Source organism: Diabrotica undecimpunctata, chromosome 5 (assembly GCF_040954645.1).
Source record: "Diabrotica undecimpunctata isolate CICGRU chromosome 5, icDiaUnde3, whole genome shotgun sequence".
Taxonomy (NCBI): domain Eukaryota; kingdom Metazoa; phylum Arthropoda; class Insecta; order Coleoptera; family Chrysomelidae; genus Diabrotica; species Diabrotica undecimpunctata.
In genome coordinates this window covers 96777376-96799208 of record NC_092807.1, presented here as the reverse complement: position 1 = coordinate 96799208, position 21833 = coordinate 96777376, and the positions used below count along the sequence as shown (strand labels likewise).

Here is a 21833-nt window from a genome sequence, read left to right as displayed (position 1 = left end):
CGTGATAAAGAAAAAAGGAGAATACGTGTCGAGGGTGGAACATGTCAACGTTGTGTAAGATGTTCCCAATGGAAAATGGAAAAACGAACTTCAACATTGTACAGAATGTGTCAAGTTCTATGTGTTTGGGTAGCCTAATTGCATACGAAATAACTCAGAAATTACGATTTCAACTCCGTTTATTTAAGTAACACAAGTGGGGCTGGAAGGGAATGCTTAGGGAAATCCATTCAGACACATGAAGAACTGCTATACTCCGGCACATACCGGAATTGAGAGAAATAAAAATGCAAACGAATTATTGCAGACAGCCGCACAACAACTGGCTCATCATACGGTGAGATTTATGTTACTATTACTTCGATTCAGAATCTCTAGGGATAAATGGCCAAAATTCCAAGACGTTTTACTGTAGTATACACAGTAAAATGATTTTTCACTTCTATAAATGATGTTACTGGCAGATTTTAGCTGTAAAATTGGATGGTAGTTAAAATTCTATATAATATTTCACATATTTTAATAATCGCAATTCCTTTTGAAAATTTCTCTAGTACGCGTATGTAGGGAGGTACAGTTCAGAGCGTGTCACCCAGTAAAATACAATAAGAATCAGGCCATTTTGATGGTTTGTAGTAATAAGCGTTTATTGTGATAGGAATGGATTTCCAAACTCATGTAAATCTTGTAATTTTGATTCCTTTTTTATTCGTAATCATTTTCCGATTTCCGTAGCCCTGGTTAAATTGAATCAATTCCTACAAAGTATGAACAATTTATACCTATAGACCAAATGTATTGGAACTATCAATGATCTGCATTAGTAGGTATCCCGGGGGCTTTTGCTCTGTGAATGCATCGCATCCATCCCATCCAACACAGAACACACGTTCATGACGCAACCGAAATTCGGGAGGCGCTTCTAAACAAACCGTTACCGTAGCAACTGTATCGTGACGTCACTTATGACGTCAGCGCGAGAATCGTGGACCGAGTTATATATCGACGACTGTGAGGTTGGGATCGCTCATTGTAGTAGCGCCAGGCGCGGAAACGTGAGTGCTAAAACACAGTGATCGTACTAGTCCAAAACATCTTTTATATTTTTCTACTTTTATATCTAATTGTATAGTTTCGTTATTTTTATTACTTAGAAGTTTATATTTTCTCATCGTTTTATACGCTTCTGGTGAGTACTTATATTTTAAAACACCCTCAAATACGCAGTAAACTAATATATGTCACATGCTACTCAGCTGATCTTAACTATACACACTAAATATAGTAACCTTTGGAGTGGCTGTGAATATAGGTTTGTAGTTTTGACAGATTTTAAGGTCGACATATGGTCTACCCTTAAAAATATCTGATATTCACTTGTTTATGTAGTTAAGAACATTACAATTTTGTACCCTACATTATCTAATCAACAGTGACGCAGTGATATAGTGTTTAGTGATTGAATACATTAATTACCACGACACATTTATGTTTTTTCTGGAACACAAGGTAACAAAATACACTTATATAAATCAATATGCAACTTCCTTTAATAATTATTAATAGTGGAAAGCTAAGGGAGGTTATCGAAAAGAAGCGTAGCTTTTTAGAATAGTATTATTATGGATAATATTGTTCTGCACAATTACAAATATATAATAGTATTTCTATTCTATTTGCCTAATCTCTTTTTGTGGTTTGTTCTCACATGCTTAGAATATATGTGTAAGTAATATATTATTTATTGTATTTACTTTTTCAGTACTAATTAATGACCCAGTCATTACTTAGTACATATTTCATCTCTCAAATTTAATATTTTCTGGAAATTTCTATTAAATTCTAGAACTTATCTTCTAATCTTTTTATTTATGTTGTAGATCTAGAATTTATTCCTTTTTACCTCATAATTTATACATTATGATCGATCGTTCCATAGCTCTTTAAAATTTGAATATAGGTTTACAGTTTGAAAAGGCTTTGAGGGGTGGTAAAGGCGACATTACGTCTTTCAAATTAAATTTCTTCTTGTCAAGTTTTTGACTTATTTTATCATAAATATCTATATGTCCTATCTTATTAATATCAGATTATTGTGTATGTTTTGGGTTAAGTAAATTGTAATATAAAACCTTATTTGGGTATCCTTTGGCAGTGCATGATCTTTGATTGTTAACCGAGTCAAATGTCTCTCTTCTAGTTTTTGGATTATACATTCACGTGCTCTTATTTCTCTTTTATTTGCTGCTTCATTTCGTTTTAAAATATTTACATAATTTTCATGGATTTTCACATAGATAAAGTCTACTCTTTTCTTGTCAGCTGCAGCCATCACTAATGTTTTTAAATAATTATAATGCCACTGTTTTGACGCACTTACGCTATATTTAGCATACTTTATCGACATATTTATGTGGACATCCCATACTGTTTTTTTCTTTTTGTATTTATTTGGCACTCCTTTCACTTATTCTTTATTTTGCTGTGAACGTACTTAATTTACCGCATAATTTTTAGACTATATATTAAAATCAAAAGTTTTTTAACATAAAAGTCAATATAAAACAAAAAATGTGTATAATAATCTGTGTTTCCTTCATCAGCATTAAATACAGCTTAACGCCTCTTTGGCATGCTTAAAATTAAATTTCGTTTTAAGGCAATAAGATCCGTTACAGTTTAAGAAAATCTTAAAGACCATGTCTAGTATAAATATTGTGCAGATGAGGAGCAATCTGTCTCTGAAGCATATATCATACATGCTCGATGGGATTAAGATCTGGAGATTGTGCTGGCCACAGTAAAATTATAATATCCTCATTATAAAACCAATCTGCAGCAGTGGAAAATGGAAAAACAACAGGTTCTTAGATACGATCAATATATAGATTGATTTAAAGTGCTTTCTACAAAAAAGGAAACGGGTCGATGATAAAAACCTATTTCAGCCTACATCATAACTTGTAGACCACTACATGAACGAATACCCTATACATGCCTAAGTCTCTTTTGTCGATCAGGTTCTCTCCAAACTCCCATTATTTTTAATCAGGGTAGAGACAAAACCTAGCTTCATCTGTGAATAACACAGAACTGCATTTTTGTAAGGCCCACTGCACATGTTCTTGTACCCATCTTAATTTGAGTCCACGATTTCCATGACGTAACATGGGATCTCTCGATGGATATCTGGCGTGCAGGTCAGTTTCATGTAAACTATTCCTTGAAGTTTGGTCACAAATAGCAAAATGTTATGGGTATTTTGTAACACCCCGTAGAGATCACGTGCAGTTATACGCAAATTTGGAGGAGTTATCTATCTATACAGCCCTTGCTGTCCAATTTTGGACATAGGCCTCCTCTTCCTTCTTCCACGTCTCTCTATTGTAGGCAGTTTGTATCCACTTCGGACCTGCGTGTTTCTTCAAATCATCTGACCATCTCATTTGTGGCCTTCGTCTTTTTCGTTTGTAACTATATGGTCTCCAGTATATAATCATCTTATTCTATCTGTCGTCTTTCTGTCTTATGGTATGTCCAGCGAACTTTCACTTAAGTTTTGCTATCTTCGTGAATACATCGGTCACTTTTGTTTTGTTGCGGATCCAAGTATTTCTTTTCTTGTCTGATAGCCTGATGTTCAGCATTTGCCTTTCCATGGCTCTTTGGGTTTTTGCTTTGTTTTTCATGTTTTCCTTTGTAAAGGTCCAAGTTTGAGAACGGGAGGTGAGAACAGGAAGTATACATTGTTTGGAGGAGTTAATGCTACCATATACCGAGCTGTCGAGGAGTAGTTTCGCGTTGGCGACCTCCATGTCTTTCAGGAACATTAACAAATTGTTCATACCGACGATATAATCGCGAAATCACGCCCTGAGGCACGTCAAGATGACGTGCAATATCAGCTTGTGAGAGACCAGACTGAATTATATCGTTATTATTAGTTATAAGAGTTTTTTTTAACTACATGGGGTCTTTTTTAAAGTATATGTAACTAAACAAATTAATGCATAACTCGTAATTACTCAAAAAAAAACTTATTGGTTTTAACGACATCCGTACGGCAATGGTTTATGGCCTTGACGGTAACCCTTAACATCTATTTGAAGATTTGCATTTGTAATGAGCTGTCATTTGCAAAAAATAGACTGTAATATAATTACCTATAACTACCTGGCTATAATAATAATTACCGTCTTCTTTAAATCATTCTGGGAATTATAATTTTGTTGGTTATGCGTCTGAATAGTTCAATTGAACTGCATCCAAACCATTCACGGAGATTGCGTAGCCACGAGATTTTACGTCTTTCTACGCTTCTTCTGCCTTTGATTTTGCCTTGCTTTATATTTCTTAATAGTTCGTATTTTTCACCTATCATGATGTGCCCTACGTATTCCAACTTCCTAATTTATATGGAATTTAAAACTTTGCATTGATTTCCTAGTTGTTCGAGAACTTGTGCGTTTGTTTTGCGATTCATCCATGATATTTTCAAAATGAACACACAACATCACATTTTGAATGTTTCCAGGTTTTTAATATTGAGTTGTTTCAGTGTCCAGACCTCAATCCCATACAAAAGGGTGGAGAAAATATAACATCGAAGCATTCTTATCCGGACCGTTATATTGATATTGCGATTACAGAGAAGTTTTCTCATTCTGTTAAAAGAAAAATTTCAATGGGGCATCTTTTCATAATTGCAATAATTCCCTAACTTTTAAATTTATACGACACCTAGATGTTCCCTAATAAATTAAATTTTAATATTTTTTTTGTCACGCCAATCTTCCATCGCAGCATTCTCATTTCCGCAACATTCATTTTTTTTTATTTCGCCACATATAATAGGTGGCCTTTTGATAATTTTATAAATTTTGCTGTCAATTTCGTTGGAATTAGCACCAAGACCTAATGGAATTATATTTTCACATGAAATTTATTAGTATCCCCCAGAATTGTACTAACACTACCAGAAAACGACTTATCTTATCAATTTGGTTTTTAAAAAGCAATAACAGCCATACGAGCATCTACTCCTTTATTCATTCCTATATTTTTCCATCGGACTTGTGAACGAAATTTGTTTAATGAAGATTTAAGAGTTTCAGATATTACGGTTTCATATTTATCAATTGCCCTCTGCCATACTTATTTACTATGACTAAATAGTTTTATGCTCCTCTAGTTTGCACATTATTGAACGTGTCCCTTGTAGACGGATATTAAAATATTGCTCTAGTTATCTGGGTATTTCCAGGTATTTCATCTGGTCTTGATTTATCCTCTTAATTTTTTGTAGTTGTTGAGAAACTTCCTCGTTTTTTATTTTACGTCATTGCTATTCATATGTCCGTTACTTCTACTGGCTTTCTGTCAAGTTCCTCGTTTATTAAATTAATTATTTCTTTCAGTTTATTTTTTTGTCCTTTTTGCTGACTAATTTTTTTATTTTCATCTTAGATACATGATACATTAATCCAGACGGAGTAATAAATCAAAATTTTAAGAAAATATACAGTACGGGAGGCTCAAACAAAATATGCATTTTAATATTTCTTGCTCAACGTCACCAATAGAATTTTAGAATAGATTTTTCTATCTCTCTTTGTTTCTTGAGAACAGAAGTTCCCTTTTATACAGTCATTTTCAGGCTTTCTTGCTTTATTATTCGTTTCTTTAGTCTTGTAATTACTGGGTTTCCCAGTTGCCCGATACGTTTCCTCTATTTTATTTAGCATTCTTTTAGAATTTTGATTAAACATTTTCGAACATTTTTCGATACGATTATCGGAGAAATTTGCATCAACACAGTGTCTATATTCATGAATATAAATTGGACAATCTAATTTTTTCTGAAGCAATTTTTGATTGCATGATTCCTTCATCTTGAAATTACCATCTTTGAAGACATGATGTCCCTGTTTATAAGCCATTTTAACTGTTAATTTTTTAAACATTTACCTTGATAATATATCAGTGATTTTCTGTCAAATTTGGAAATACATTTTAAGCAGAAGCTAACAATATACTCTGATATAGTTGTAAACAAAAATCATGTATTTTAATAGAGTCTGCCGCTAAAAATTTTGTGAATTAAGAGTTTTACCTGCGCTCACAAATATTGAGTATATATAACAATAGCTGATCCTTATTAACAATAGCCAATTCTTATTTTAAGGTTGTGAGGGAGTGCTAACGGAAAAACTCTGGGGTTGTTCCTATGAATTATTATGTGAATATGAATTACATTATTTGAAAATCCGAAGACAAATTGATTTTTCACTCTCCCATTTTATATTTTGTATGCAAAAATATATTTGTTGGCTATAATGTAAAAAATAGCTGTGAGTTTCACGACATTTTGGTTGTCAATAACTTAAAAAATGATTTTTACTGTAAAAATTGTTAAAGAGTTCTTAAAATTGTAAACTTTTTTTGATTAAATTACTTATTAGAAGGAAAAAACTAGGTTTTATCGTATGATAAGTTTCTAGTAATTTCTCTTAATATATAAACACAAAAACGAATTTATGTTTGACATAAATTTTAATTTTAATTTACAACAAACATCTGAAAAACATGTAACGTAGATACCGAAATAATACTGCTACTTATTCGAAACAAATATTTTTAAATGCCCATTTTATGATTAATGTAAATATTAGTATAGGCACCCACACCTGAAACTACAGGTTTCTAGAATTCTATTACTCCGTGGCAATTGCGAAAACACTATAAAATATTTGACTGTATTGGTCTATTTGGTTCTGTTATGTTCCTCTTTTTCTCCTTGTTATTAGATCCATCGTATAGATTTTGTGCGGTGCCCATCTAATGCATGAGATGCAATATCTTGTGGAGTCATTCGGTATCATAATTTTATTTATATCTATGTATAGATTTTTGTTAGTTATTTCTTTGCCTTCATTACCTACATTACCTGGTATAATCTACGAAAAACTAATGATAAACAATTCTACGTTTTACATTTTTAACATCGTGTCTCTCTATTATTAAAATACGTCACTTCGTTGTATGTTTCGACATTTTAATCTAATTATTCTCGTTAAATCTAAATTACACCTGTTTTATAAATATGATAAACTATGAACTAGTTTTTACTCAAATATCTGTAACATAACTTAAATATTATTGGCGTTCGTTATGTTTAAATCATTGATGTTTTGCGAACCTTTACATTACTAGTAAAACTTGAAACAAATTAACTAGAAAAATTGGAAGAATTCCCGAACTCTCGGAAATAAATCAAAGAAACAAATCAAAAATTAAGGTCATGAAAATAAACTATTGGAGACGATGTTGCCGGCTCACTAGACATAGTAAACACAATTGAAGTCAAAAGGTTAAACGTGGACACCTGCAGAGACAATCCCGAAAAAAACGAGGTAGACCAACACGGTCCTGGAGAGAAGATGTCGAGGATGCAATGACCGCTACAGATTTAAAAACTGAAGATTGTGTCGACAGCCGAAAGAAAGAAGATTGGTGAGATTTGGCTCGAAATAAATTGTCAACAGGGCGGAGAAGCATAGGCTGACCCCAAAAAAGGTGAAGCGATTCTACTGGAATCAAAAAAGAAGTAGGTCTTAGGTATCTGTCTAAATCACTTTCCATCCATCAAAGATGATAGTCATGATATGTAACGGTGTTTTCGTGCTTGATCTGAACACCATTCAGTCTTACTGAGATTTAAAAATCCTTTGGTTAGTTAAGCCAATTTAAACGAACTTATAATCATTCGATTTGATTTTCCACCACTTTGTACAGTTATTAATTTGGTTCTGCATCTTCTGTACGGCTTCTTCGTGTTGAACAAAGCATCTTTAAGAACTAAGTCTTTTTATTTAGCTCTAATATTTTTATCAGTCCAAATCTGAAGCATTTGACTTAAATACTGGGGATTGGTTATCTGAGGGAAATAATCTAAGTATGTATGAATCCTTTGTGCCAAATCCGATCAAATAAGTGAGCCACATCCAAGAAGTAGACAGCAAAAGGGGCAAAGCTTTTTTTTAATGCTATCAATCTGATGCTAGTGATCTGGTGAATTTGTTCAATAGTTAAATGATTCTTCGTAAATCCACATTGTACCGATGTTAGGTTTTCTGTTTCTTTTATTGGTTTAAGCCTTTTTAACAATAACTCATAGAAGTAATGATATGGATCTGTATGATAAAACCTCGTTTCTGAATAGGCACAAGAGCTATGTCATGGTTCATGTACGTTATGAACGTTCATGTATGAACGTTCAATAATTACTAAGAGTAGCGAAGAATGGAAAGAATTTTGATGTAGTAAGAAGACGAAGAGTTTCTATAAGAGTAAATATAGGTAGCCTTTTCTAAGATTACTTATCATGTGTAGTTCCAAATTATGCTTATTGTTGTTAACCAATATCTAAACAGATGGTTAAAAATTTCCCGATATAATTCCTATGTCATTTCTTTCTTCATCATCATCATCCAGCCTCAAGAGTCCACTGCTGAACATAGGCCTCTTCCTCATGTTTCCAACCCCGTCTATCTTGCGCCGCTCTCATCCAGTGTTTATTGAGTCTTCTTAAATCGTCAGTCCATCTTGTAGGTGGTCGACCGACGCTTCTTCTTGTTTATCCTTTATTCATTTTAAACCAAATTTTACGGGTACAATCATTTACAGTTTATAACTTTTTACACGTTTTCTGTACTTGCCAACTATAAATTGGATCATACAATCTAGATCTTCGTTTATAATATGTTTAATTTTCAGCTCTCAAAGTTAATAAACAGTGGAAATATCATTTTGATCACAGAAGCTTTTTTTAATTGTGTCTTTTCGTAATCTTTTATTAAGTATCAAAGTTATTATAAATGTTTATAAGCTAAAAAACCGTTTTCAATCGGTTTTTTAATAACAATTTTGTTAAAATGTTGAATTGATTTTCCTCCTCCTCTATCCCTTATCCTTCGTAAGTATGTGGTGACGTTATAATATTTGACGAATGGTTGCTATCCATTCTTCTCTCTCCTGGGCGGGGTGTGCTGCCTCAGACAGAGAGTAACCGGTAGCGCACTTTATTTGGTCTGACCATCGGAGTGGCGATCTTCCTCGAGTTCTATTACCATCTACCTTGCCTTTAACCACCAACCTCTCCATGCCTTCCATTCGTTTGGTAATGTGTCCAAAGTACCTCAATATATTTTGGTTGATGATTGTGGTAAGACTAGTATTGATGTCGAGTTCTGTCAATAGTGAGACATTTGTGCGAAGTGCTGTCCAGGGTATGCGCATCATTCTACGATATACCCACATTTCAAAGGCCATTATATGTCGTGAGTCGAACTTTTTAATGGTCCAAGTTTCTGACGCATAGGTAGCGATAGGAAAGATAAGCGTCCGTAATAGGCGAAGTTTCGTGTTCCTGGTTATGTCCGTATCTTTCCAGATTTTAGAATTGTTTTTAATATATGTTAAAACTGGAGTCTCAAAGAATCGATTGCGATCGGCTAAATACCTCAAGTACAGTTGTTTAACTAATGGCTCTGTAGGATAAACAAATTGAAAAACTTACAAACTATTTGGTCAATCGAGCTGAGATTTAGCATACTTTCTTCTTCTTCTGGTGGTGCCTATCCGTTACGGATGTTGGCTACTAGCATGACAATTCTAACTTTATTGACCGCAGCTCGAAATAGTCCTGAAGTGGTCAAGGAAAACCATTTTCGTAAGTTCTGGAGCCAAGATATTCTTCTCCTACCTGGTCCCATCTTTCCGTAGATCTTTCCCTGTAATATAAGTTGCAGCAGGTTATATCTATGATCATTTCGCATTATATGTCCAAGATATTCTAGCTTGCGCTGTTTCATTGTGGATATAATTTCACATGTTTTATCCATCCGACGTAGAACCTCAATGTTTGTTATTCGGTTCACCCAGGAGATCCTCAGTATCCGTCTATAACACCACATCTCAAACGCCTCGAGTTTTCCATGGATGCTTCAGTTAGTGTCCATGATTCAAGCCCATAGAGCAGCACTGTAAACACTTAGCATCTCAATAAACGCATTTTCGTTTTTAAGGGTAGGTCGTGGCTCTTAAATATCTTGCTCATTCTGACAAATGCTGACCTGGCTTTTTCAATTCTTTGTTTTATCTCAACTGAGTGGTCTCATTGGTCGTTTATTCCTAAATAGTAGTAACGGGGCACTTAAAGTATTTGTTGCTGATCTACCAGTAATTGACTAGGTGGAATATGCTTCTTACTGATAACCATGTACTTTGTTTTCTTGATATTAAAATCAAGCCCGTATTCTTGACTGATTCTCCACAATTGCGTTTCTAGTGTCTGTAAACCTTCTAAACTGTCTGCAAAGAGGATGGTGTCGTCTGCATATCTGATGTTATTCAGGAGCTCACAATTTATGAGAATACCCTCTTCAATATGCTCTAAGGCCTGGCTCATGACGTATTCCGAATAGACTAACTTCTTCTGTTAGTTGGTCTTTCACCTCAAATGGTTGCTAATTGGTTGTAGTATATGTTCTTGATTACTCGAAGGTCTTTGTTATCCAGATCAGTTGCCTTTAGTATATCCATGAGCTTATCGTGCTTGATTATGTCGAAAGCTTTCTGGTAGTCGATAAAGAGTACATAAATATTGCAGTTGACGTCTCTGCACCTTTGAAATAATAACTGAACCGCGAACAAGGCCTCTCTTGTACCTAACGCATCCATGAATCCAAATTGCGTTGTGAGATCTGTGCACACTTTAATAACTCAATAATTGCTATAATTATAGGTAGTAAACAAAGTTTTTTGTAATTATCTCGGCCAATTGTTTATGTATTTTAATTTAGAAACTAGCAATTAAAAAAAAAAAAACAAAATTTTACAAGTTTTGTTTGAACCATTTTCTCTAAAATGTATAAGAAATGTTTTATAGCCACAAAATGATTTTTTCACTTTTTATGGTTGTTTAAAAAAAACCAAGCAAAATCAGATTTGTTTTCAAAACAAAATCAGTTTAATACAAAAGTTTCTGTTTTGTGTCCTTAACTTAGTAGCAATTATCGTCATCAAGCCTAATTCGTTTAAATATTTTACATTTTTTTTCTATTTTAATTTAAAAAATCATAACAAATTGCATAGTTGGGACAACCTGTATCTGTCGCCTCGATAAGATGTTTTGTTTATGTTGCAATAGATGAAATAGAGTAATAAGACGCAATCGATTACTTCCAGAATTAACACGTTTTCTGGAAAATCCCACTCTCAGTCATTTTACTTAACGACGCTACTATAATGTTGTTTTGGCCACGATACAAGTTAAAAATACTTTTCTTAATATTATTAGACTGTCTGTATTTTTAAATAAAAAAAAACTTATTCACTAGTGTCATAATAGATATAGAAAAATATTATATGCCGCAAATGAGACGTCATGCTACGATGTTTCTGGAAGTTAGATGCCTCTTGGTTCTAAGCAAATCAAGTTTGTTATGCTATTTCTTAAAATTAGTTTATTTTAAACTTTATAAATATTTTAGATTAGTTATTATGGTCTGTTTAAATTCTTGTATTTTATTTTAAAATATTATAGAAGCTACTGATATCTTAAAGACATTTAGAAAACAGTGAGAAACATAGAACTAGAACTAAACTAAAGTTTCATCGACTATAGTCCTTTTCCATCATATTGATAGCACATTATGTATGCAAATCCTCAACAGGTCAAAAAACCATAGGCGTCACCCTATACTTGTTTTTAAATAAATAAAAAAAATTAATATTTTAAGATGCCGTCAACAATTCATTATCTTTTAAAGAATCTTCTGTAAAATAAGTGTCCACTAATCTCACTATACTTTTTTGTGCGTAAAAAACGGTATATATGCCACACGATTATTGTTAATTATACACGGGTGATTAACGAGAGAATTCAATGTTTCACGAAATAAATTAATGTAAACAGTAATTTAAAGGTGATTATTGTTTTCTATACAAGTTGTCGCCTGACACAAAAAGAATACCTTCTTTGAACGATTACCTGACGACGATGACGTTAAAATGACGTCGACAATAGGTTTTATCCCGGTTAAGTGTAGTTTTAAATGTGCCTTCAGTCTAAGAGAGAAAAATATAATATTAAATATACACGATGCACTTGTACATCAACGCCCTTTAAGTAATGTTCGTGAAATCGTCAAGAAGAGTGCAGGGGGTAAACCCTTGGAAATTGAAGAAATACATAAAAACATGATAAGACGCAGCGTCCAGTCATTTTTTTTAACAAAGAATTTCCAGCATTGGACAAAATCCAAACATTAATTAGAGAAAACGAAGAGTTACCAATCATAAGCAACAAGAAATTATGGGGACTATTGAGAGAGATGGGATTTCGTTGGCAAAAGAATAGAAGAAAATCCGTTTTAATTGACAAATATTACATTGTATGTTGGAGACGAGATTATCTCAGAACTATTAAAAAGTACAGAGAAGAAGGAAAACAATTTTTTATTTGGACGAGACTTGGCTAAATGAAGGTCATACTGTACCATATCTATGGGTTGATATATATATATATATATATATATATATATATATATATATATATATATATATATATATATATACCGGTATTTAGGCGCCTCGCCCTTCCGGTAGGGATCTATGGACGAGTGTCGCTGAGTCGCAAGCCCTTATCTCTTGCCGTACTGCTCCACCATAGGCCGATCAGACACCAGCATATTCTAGTCTAAGCCGCAGATTCATTTAGAATTTTACACCGAGCTGGGGATCGAACCACTGAACCACTCGCAGTGAAACGAATGAGAATTGAGATCTATGGGTTGATACAAATGTGAAAAGTTCCCGTCAGGCATTCAAACAATATTCCTGTTGGAAAAGGACGCAGACTCATAATAACACATATTGGAAACGAATACGGTTTTGTCAATGGTGGATTATTAAGTTTTGTCTCACAATCAACCAAAGATTACCACGAGGAAATGACTGCTGACGTTTTTGAAGAATATTTTGAGCAAATGTTGGATTTAATTCCAAAAAATTCTGTCATAGTCATGGATAATGCTAGTTACCATTCAAGACTAGTAGAAAAATTGCCAACAACGGCATGGAAAAAAAAGAGAGATAATCGAATGGTTGGATAAACACGCAATTGAGTACAAGGATAATTCGACAAAAAAGGAATTATTACCTATTGTAAGGCAACATAAAGCAGCTTATAAAAAATATATAATTGATGAAATGGCATTAAACCGTGATGTAATTATTTTACGTTTACCCCCTTACCACTGTGATCTGAATCCGATAGAAAATATATGGTCTCAAGTAAAGGATGAAGTCGGACGCAACAACAAAACTTTTACATTAGAAGACTTACAACAATTATTAGAACATTCCTTATCAAAAGTAACTCCAGAAAATTGGAAAAATGCTGTTATTCATGCTCACAAGGAAGAAAATAAAATGTGGAATTTGGATAATATGACTGATGCAATGCTGGAACCGGTAATAATTAACATTGGAGTTGAAGATTCCTTAGATTCTGAAGAAAGCAGTGAATCTGAAATGGAATTTGATTAAAATAATATTCATTTTTTTACAAATCGGCCCCTGTTACGGTCACAAATTTATATATAACCAATAAAATAAACATCTTACATTCCTTGCAAATTCATTTGTACCTGTTAATCTCCATCACTCCGACACTGGCAACTTTATTAAGGGATTAGTAACCCTCAAAACTATTATATTCTATTCTGCTTCAACCTTTATACCTGGTAGTCATACTCAGTTTAAAATTGTTTTCCTATATACATCTGTAAACTTGTTGACAAATATCTATTTTTCATTGAGTCACCGGTATCAACAGTTTAGGGATTTGCATACATAATGTGCTATCAATATGATGGAAATGGACTATAGAAGCTACTGATATCTTAAAGACATTTAGAAAACAGTGAGAAACATAGATTTTAGAACTAAACTAAAGTTTCCTCGACTAGCTAATGTTTCAACTCTTGTTCATTCTTTTAAAAGAAAAGCTTACGATTTATTATTTTCTAAAAGTAGGATACCTATACCTATGTAGTAAAATAATGAAAATCTCTGATTTTTTTTTTCCAATACCACACGTCAGAATTCTAACTTCAGCCAACCTGGGAACAAACTACAAATGTGATTTGATGAAAATTGCTCAACAATCATTAAAGATTCCTATTAACGTAGAGAAATATGTTTCTGTTTAAAGAAAAAGATATGGTTGTATTAATAGTGGATATTGCTGAATTAAAATTAAAAATTATATAAGGGAAATCGAAGACGAAACAATAAGAGCAAAAATTAATGTCAATGCTACTAGGAACACCGAGGTTTAGTAATGAAGTGAAAAAACTCTCAGCAATCAGTAAGAATTCATTTGGTAGTGCAAAAGTATGCTCAATAGAAAATCTGTACAATATCACAAAAACATCCAAATTTTTTTATTGATTAGTTTTAATAGCTTGCTTGCTTGGTATATGGTCTGGACCAGGAGATTTATTGATTTTCATTGATCTTATCGCGTGAGGTTTAAGAATCTTAATAGCAATTTCCTATTAACAATAAGACGAATACAAGAAAAATTCAAAGAATTTGAAGTACTTGAAGAGAACTCCCTCTAATATGATAAATATAAACAATACCACAAAAATAAAAGCTAGAACGCAAACATCAAAGAATATATCCACACTGGGAGGAACCAGAAAAGGAAAGCCTAAGACCAGTTCTTGTTTATTTAGTAATGGATACAATAATGAAAGATGTAACTATTTTTTCGCCTGCTTAACTCTTTGCGCAGTAACTAGAGCCAAAATTGATTTATACTTTTTAAAGATTTTACTCGTAATTTAAATTTAAACCTGAAAATGATATTCTAATAATCTTTTACTTTCATTAAAAATTTTTTTCTTTTATACTGTTTATTTTCGTAGATCAAAAGTAAATATAATCTCCAAAACAAAAATATTGTCAAATGTTGACATATCAGGCAATCGTTTTAACGAATCTTTACCGGCTGAAACGAGAAACATTGACATAATTGGTATTGGTATTACATCCAATGAAATTTCTGTCATTGGTCTTCTAATAAAGTCCTAATTAATCCTAGCTTATCTTTTCAAATTCAAAGTACAGCAACAAGGGAAAAATGACGTGTATTGAAAGTTGTTTTAATCCAAATGTAGATTACTTTAACAATACATTCTGTTATTAACAGAATAGTTAGATAAGTTATAATTCAATGAAGTCACCGTGTAAGTGAACCTCGAACACTCATATTGTATAAAAAATGAATATTTATGCTTTCATTTTGCTGTGTAATTACGACCTATTATTCTAAAATACCCAAGTTTGTCGCTAACACGTAGACACGACCTTATTGCATTAAGTAACGTCTGGTCTGAAGATCATTTAAGTACTGATAACTTATAATGTCAAAAACGTGTTAACGGTAGAAGACCAAATAAAAATTTGAATCAGTTCTGATAGTTCTGCTCGTGTTTGTCTCCCTTTGTCAATTTTTTTTTTCTAGTCCGTCCTGTGTAGTTACAGTTCATTGAGCTATTCATTTTCTAGATCGTTGATTGAACAATATGAGATTTTTATTTTCTGATTTCCTAAATACGACCCTCAAAAAAAACTTATCAACATTTTGGCATTATAATAATAGAGTAACAAACAGGTATCTGAATTTTTTAGTCCATAAAAGAATTTGGACCGCGTTATCTAAGCGAAATTTACACAAAATTAAAAAAATTTAATGTAGAGATGTGCATTTTATTAACACATGTTTTAAAAAAAGTCTAACACAAAATGGACATGAGTAAGCCCAGATGTAGAGACAAAGAAAGCGATGGACTTTATAATAATTAATAGAAAAGATATTATTCATAAAGTAAGTGTTCTAAATAGATTCTCTCCGGGAAGCGACCACCGGATGGTAAGTGTAAAAGTGAAGACAAACATAAAAAATGGATACTATCCTGGATACTATCTCTAAAAATCTGGAAGTCTGATTGTATTAAAAATACAACAAAAATTATCCCAAACAAAACAAAATACATAGAATAAACCAAAGAATCATTGCCCATAGAGGAAAGAAGAAGACTGTCAGATAAAACCACAAAAGAATACGGATCAATAAATAGGGAGATAACGAATGAGATTAGAAACACACAAAAGACAACAGAATGTGATTGAGATTAAAAATGCAATAGAAACAAATAAAATGCTGAAGGTTCTACGCAGACAAACGCAAATAGAGAGAAAAGACATGCACAAGATCAAAAATTCATAAGGAAATATTGTCACAAACAGAAATGAGATCTTAGAGGAAATAGAGTTATTCTACAAACGACTGTATTCGTTAGAGGATCAGAAATTACGTATGAGAACATTTCAAACCAAAGTTCAAAAGCTATCCCGGACATAACAGAAGATGAGATTATATCAGCTCTGAAAACGATGAAAAATGACGAGGTACCGGGTGAGAATGGCATTGTAATAAAGACAATAAAAGAAGTTATTTATTATATCTTTGTATATTAGCTTATAAGTTAAGTATTATATTATTATAAGTATATATATATATATATATATATATATATATATATATATATATATATATATATATATATGTGATATCTAGAATTTTAATTTTAAAACTTTACAAAAAACATATATAAAACATTATTACAATTTTTGATTGATCATTTATATCACACCTTTCAATTTTGTTATCTCAGGTTTTACTCGTGCTTCAATATCTATACTTTACAGCTGATGGGTTAGGTCCAAAGAATAACGGAATAAAACAACATAATATGATATGAAAATAATGTAATAAAATAAACTGATTAAAATACCTCCAAAAATTATTAGCGTACAATGTTTATCAAACAAAATTCGTTCTTCGTACGTGAACCTTCAATAATGCATGGATAATATAATACAACTACAATCTAAGATACAGCTTATTATTCTACATAAACAAATCAAAAATAATATTCAGTGTCCTTCCTAATGCAATTTTGATATAACGATTGTACCAAGAAAAATTTGTATGAATTATCCAATTCTCTCCACAGCTCCGTGTCCCCTCTCAGAACAAATTTGATCTCCTTCGACTATTGACAACTTATTCACACGTTACTAATATGATATAATATTTTTTAACCCAAAGTTCTCAAATTTAATATATTATGAATGTTTCTCCTGTTGAAACGCTTCCTCTGCCTTGAGTTGTCCAATTCCTTGTTCTATGCAAAATGAACTATCAGTTCCCAGCAGCCTCCTATGTAATTATTAATACAATATTAAACGAGATATTGCAATTTAGTGTCTTCAATGCTCTCCTTCGAATGCACGTACCTTTCCAATGATGTCAGCCTCTTTTCCTCTCGCCAAACTTAATCTCTCGTTCCGAAATAAACAGCGATACGTAGAATACAAGTAGGAAAAGTTTACTTACAAATGTGTACCAGATCAGCTACCGTGGGACACAATTACTTCACCAACTCACAACTTATTCTTTATCACTTACTACCCTTGGATACCACCTCGAAAACCAACCATTCACTTTAAGAAGCTGGAACTAACTGACTCTCTCATCTCCTCTATCCATTCATCCAACCTGTCATTATACACACCCATCACCACTTTCCAAATTCTCGGCCAATCAGAAATTTGCATACCACTCCCACATAAAATCAGAAATACCTACAAACTTTCCTTATTCATATTATTTCTACAAGGACACTTAATTTCTACTGGGTATTTACATATTACGAACAATCATTTATTTATTAACTATTTTTATTGTCCATTTCATGGCGCAAATCCGGCTTACGGAACACTTTATGGTTTATGGGGAAAAACCATCGTTAACTTCTATTCATTGTACCCGCACTATTTCACTTGTTTTATATTTATACAAAAGATTATTTATGACTAAGATTACCTTTGTGTTAATTCCAGGCAGCTCGGAGTATTTTTTTTTTATTTTCTATAATCTCTGAAATATTGATTTCATCGTACATTTAATATTTTTACCCTTCAATTTTGAATACCACAACAATATATATATATATATATATATATATATATATATATATATATATATATATATATATATATATATATATATATATATATCGATCAAATATTCCTTCTAAGGCAAGCTCTGGAAAAAACATATGAGTATGGAATTGATATTCATCACCTGTTTGTTGATTTTAGATGTGCCTATGATAGTGTTGAAAGAAACGCACTGTACAAGGCCATGATACAATCCAGCATACCAGTACACTTAGTAAAATTGGTGAAAGCGACCCTCTCAAGAGTCGAGTGTAAAGTTAGAGTGCAGAACGGAGTTTCCAGAACGTTCCAGTCTCAGATAAGACTTAGACAAGGAGACAGCCTATCATGCCTTCTATTCAATATTGCACTAGAGAAAGTGATAAGAGAATCTGGAAGAACAACCAGGGGAACTCATTGCAAGACATTCAATTGTCTTGCAACTTGTCTTTGACTTAATCCACTTCCCAGTAACGTTACAATTTCAACCGATTTTTGAAACTTCTCCATCGTTATTAAAAGACTACTTCACACCAAGTCGGCTACTGTAATACTGAGATGCGTTTAAAACTCATTAGAACCCTTTACAATATCATACATTTCTCAAAACAATCGCTTCCTCGAAAATTTATCAAGTTGTAAACTCAACTTTTTCTCAAAATTGTTTTGTTTTATAGGTTCTACGAATATCCTCAATCCAGTTAACTTAAATAACCCAAGTTACATAAAAAATAAAATATTATTACTTCAATATACAAAAAAATAAATGCTTAATTTTGTAGCAATAAATAATAATTTCGAAATTATTTAAAATATTTGGGGTGGCCCGTTTTCTATGACGCGGAGTGTATATACAAGCAACACAACCCGAAGATCTAACGATCGGAACATATACTTTCGAAGGAGTAAGAGAGTTTATATACCTAGGCTCACAAATTAATCAGAATAATGCAGTAAGTGCAGAAATTAACTGACTGATATATCTGGCAAATAGAGCCTATTATGGATTAAAAAAATTTTTAACAACAAGCCTAGTTACAAAAAGAACGAAACTAGTGATATACACAACTCTTATCAAGCCCATCCTCACCTACGTCGGAAACGTAGGAATAGGAGAAAATGGAGACTTATCCTTGAGCAGGCCAAGACCCACCATGGGTTGTGGAGCCAAATATATGTATATATGTATATTAGAGTTTTCATTCAACTTTTGTTGATCAATTAAACTTAACTCATGAGAACGCGCCTTTAGATACCTTAGCCAAATGGAGATAGATACTTAGCAACAATCATATATACATACAAGAACGCATCAATAAATGTTGAAATACTAAACAACAAACACAAAAACAAATTTCATAGATGGAGAGGTAAGATAGGGTTATAGGGGGAAATGGTAAATTATCTATGTTTTGCGAACGATGTTGTATTGATTTCAGATAATATCTAATAAGCACAATGTATATTGAAAAAGTTAGAACATCATCTAAAAAAGTTGGTTTGATAATAAATATTTCAAAAATCCAGTTCCTGGCAAATCTAGTGGCTAATGTTTTTATATTATCATCGCTCACTTAACTAGGAGGTATAAGTATTTGGGCCATAAGATAGGCATAGAAAGAGACAATCAAATATGAGATTCAAAGAACAATATATCTTAAAAATTAGAAGTACCTACCTACATATTGAAGTCTATTACTTCAATAAGCCTGAAAAAGGAAAATTTTAATCAACGTGTACGCCCTGTCCTAACCTATGGTACTCAGTATGACAAAAAGAAGGGTCTTATTTCGTGTCCTATGTCTATAAGTTCTGTAAGTTATCCATCTATTCGACTTCCATTTTGTTGTTTGATGGTAGATGTTTTCAGAAGTTTTTATTGAGTTTTTTAAGTTTTTTCCACCTTTGGGAACTTTTGTATATAGAAGATGGATTAGAGTAGGTCTTTTTAATAAAGCTAACCTTTCTTAATCTATACAATACTAACTTCCTCTTTTATTCAAGCAGGCTGACAAGTTATATCTAACTTCATGCAGAGTTTGTAATTTTTTTGGCAAATCACTGAAAATAAAACTGATAAAAACAAAATGCATTGATATGGCACGTGCAAACTATAAAAGTTGGACAAAATATTTTAATGCATATTTAAAAATCCATTAAGTGGGTTGTGGGTGTATCTCCTTGGTTGTTTTTGATTTATTAGCTTAAAAACAAAGCACGTGTTGCGTGGTTAGGTAATACATAATGCTATTTGCAAAACAATATCTCGTGTAGTAATTAAATAATAATATTTAATACATTACGACTACTATTCTTCAGTTGTCGAATCCGAGTATTCTATTCTTTTTTGTATAAACTTTGCAACTGATTTTTTTTTCTATAGTTGTTGTTTTTTTATCAGAAGTAGGTTGTCCATTACGTCATTAAAAACCCCAGGAGAGGTGTTTGACACGGAGATACTATGTCATCAAAGTTGTTCATCACTGTACTTGAATATGCTTTGATGTCACTGTGTAAGACTGTGTTACAGGCTTAAACCCATAGCGACAATTAATTCACAAAAGAGTGGCCACCCAAGTGTTGACGCAAAAAAAATTAACTAAAGAAATTCCTTTAGTAAGGGTCTAAAATAAGGCTGCTGCATCACACCTGCACCCTTTAAAATTTATCTAAATGAGGCGCTCTTAGTGTGTAGAAGAAAGTGCTGCAACATGGCTATTCCAATCAAAGATGAGAGATCGTACACGATACACTCACTGCCGACCAAGCTATTCTCACTAAAGATGAGAGTGCTATAGACTATATGCTTATAAATCTGAAAGAGGAGTACATAAGTGGGGTCTCACAATTAATATACAAAAATCCGTGTACTTAGTTGCAGAAGAAAAACCAGAAAGGTTATAAATTGCAATGAGAAATTTAAAACCAACTGAAATCTTCAAATACTTGGGAACCCAAATCACCTCAAAAGCAGGGAGTAACGAAAAAATACATTCAAGGATTGGCCAAGCAACATTATCCACTAGAGAGTTACATGGATTATTCGGAAGTAATAAAATAACAAAAGAAAATAAAAAAATAATTTATAAATCAACTATAGAAAGTATTAGGTGGTACGGCACCGAAATCTGGGAAATAAAAGTCAAAGACAAAAATTGGGGCTATGGAAATGAACGATTGGAGACGATATTGAAGACTTGATAGGGTAAAAAACAAAGCTATTCGTAGAGAAATGGAAATTGATCTAGGCATAATAGACACAATAGACAATTGGTATATATATGTATATAATATATATATATATATATATATATATATATATATATATATATATATATATATATATATATATATATATATATATATATATATATATATATATATATATATATATATATATATATATATTATGATCTACTTTGACTCTATTGATGTTTATAGATGTAATCTACTTCAATTAATTAATCAATTAATTCTTTCATTAATTAAACAAATCAAAACATAAATAAAATATAAATCTCAGGGCTGAATGATCCTATCAATACTTACTTTTGTGGCTTCAAATATTTCTCAGTGGTTTCCTCATAGGGATAGACAAAAGAGAATCAAAATAATACACAAATGAATTTCAATTATAAAAATCGTTTATTTTATCAAAACGGAAATCGATATTCAATATTGCAAATTTTATT

General features: G+C 32.3%; 1 protein-coding gene across 4 annotated transcripts in view; it reads left to right on the top strand.

The window, feature by feature from the left end:
- The first annotated feature begins 1022 nt into the window (after nt 1-1022).
- Nucleotides 1023-21833, top strand: part of Tob (Transducer of ERBB2) — a 242177-nt gene continuing 221366 nt past the window's right edge. For 3 of the 4 annotated variants that reach the window (XM_072532289.1, XM_072532290.1, XM_072532292.1), the window contains exon 1: nt 1023-1189. The gene's annotated coding sequence lies outside the window, so the exon portion shown is untranslated. Of the gene's footprint in view, nt 1190-1221; nt 1510-21833 lie in introns of those variants that run through there. The other variant, XM_072532291.1, reaches the window with a different exon arrangement.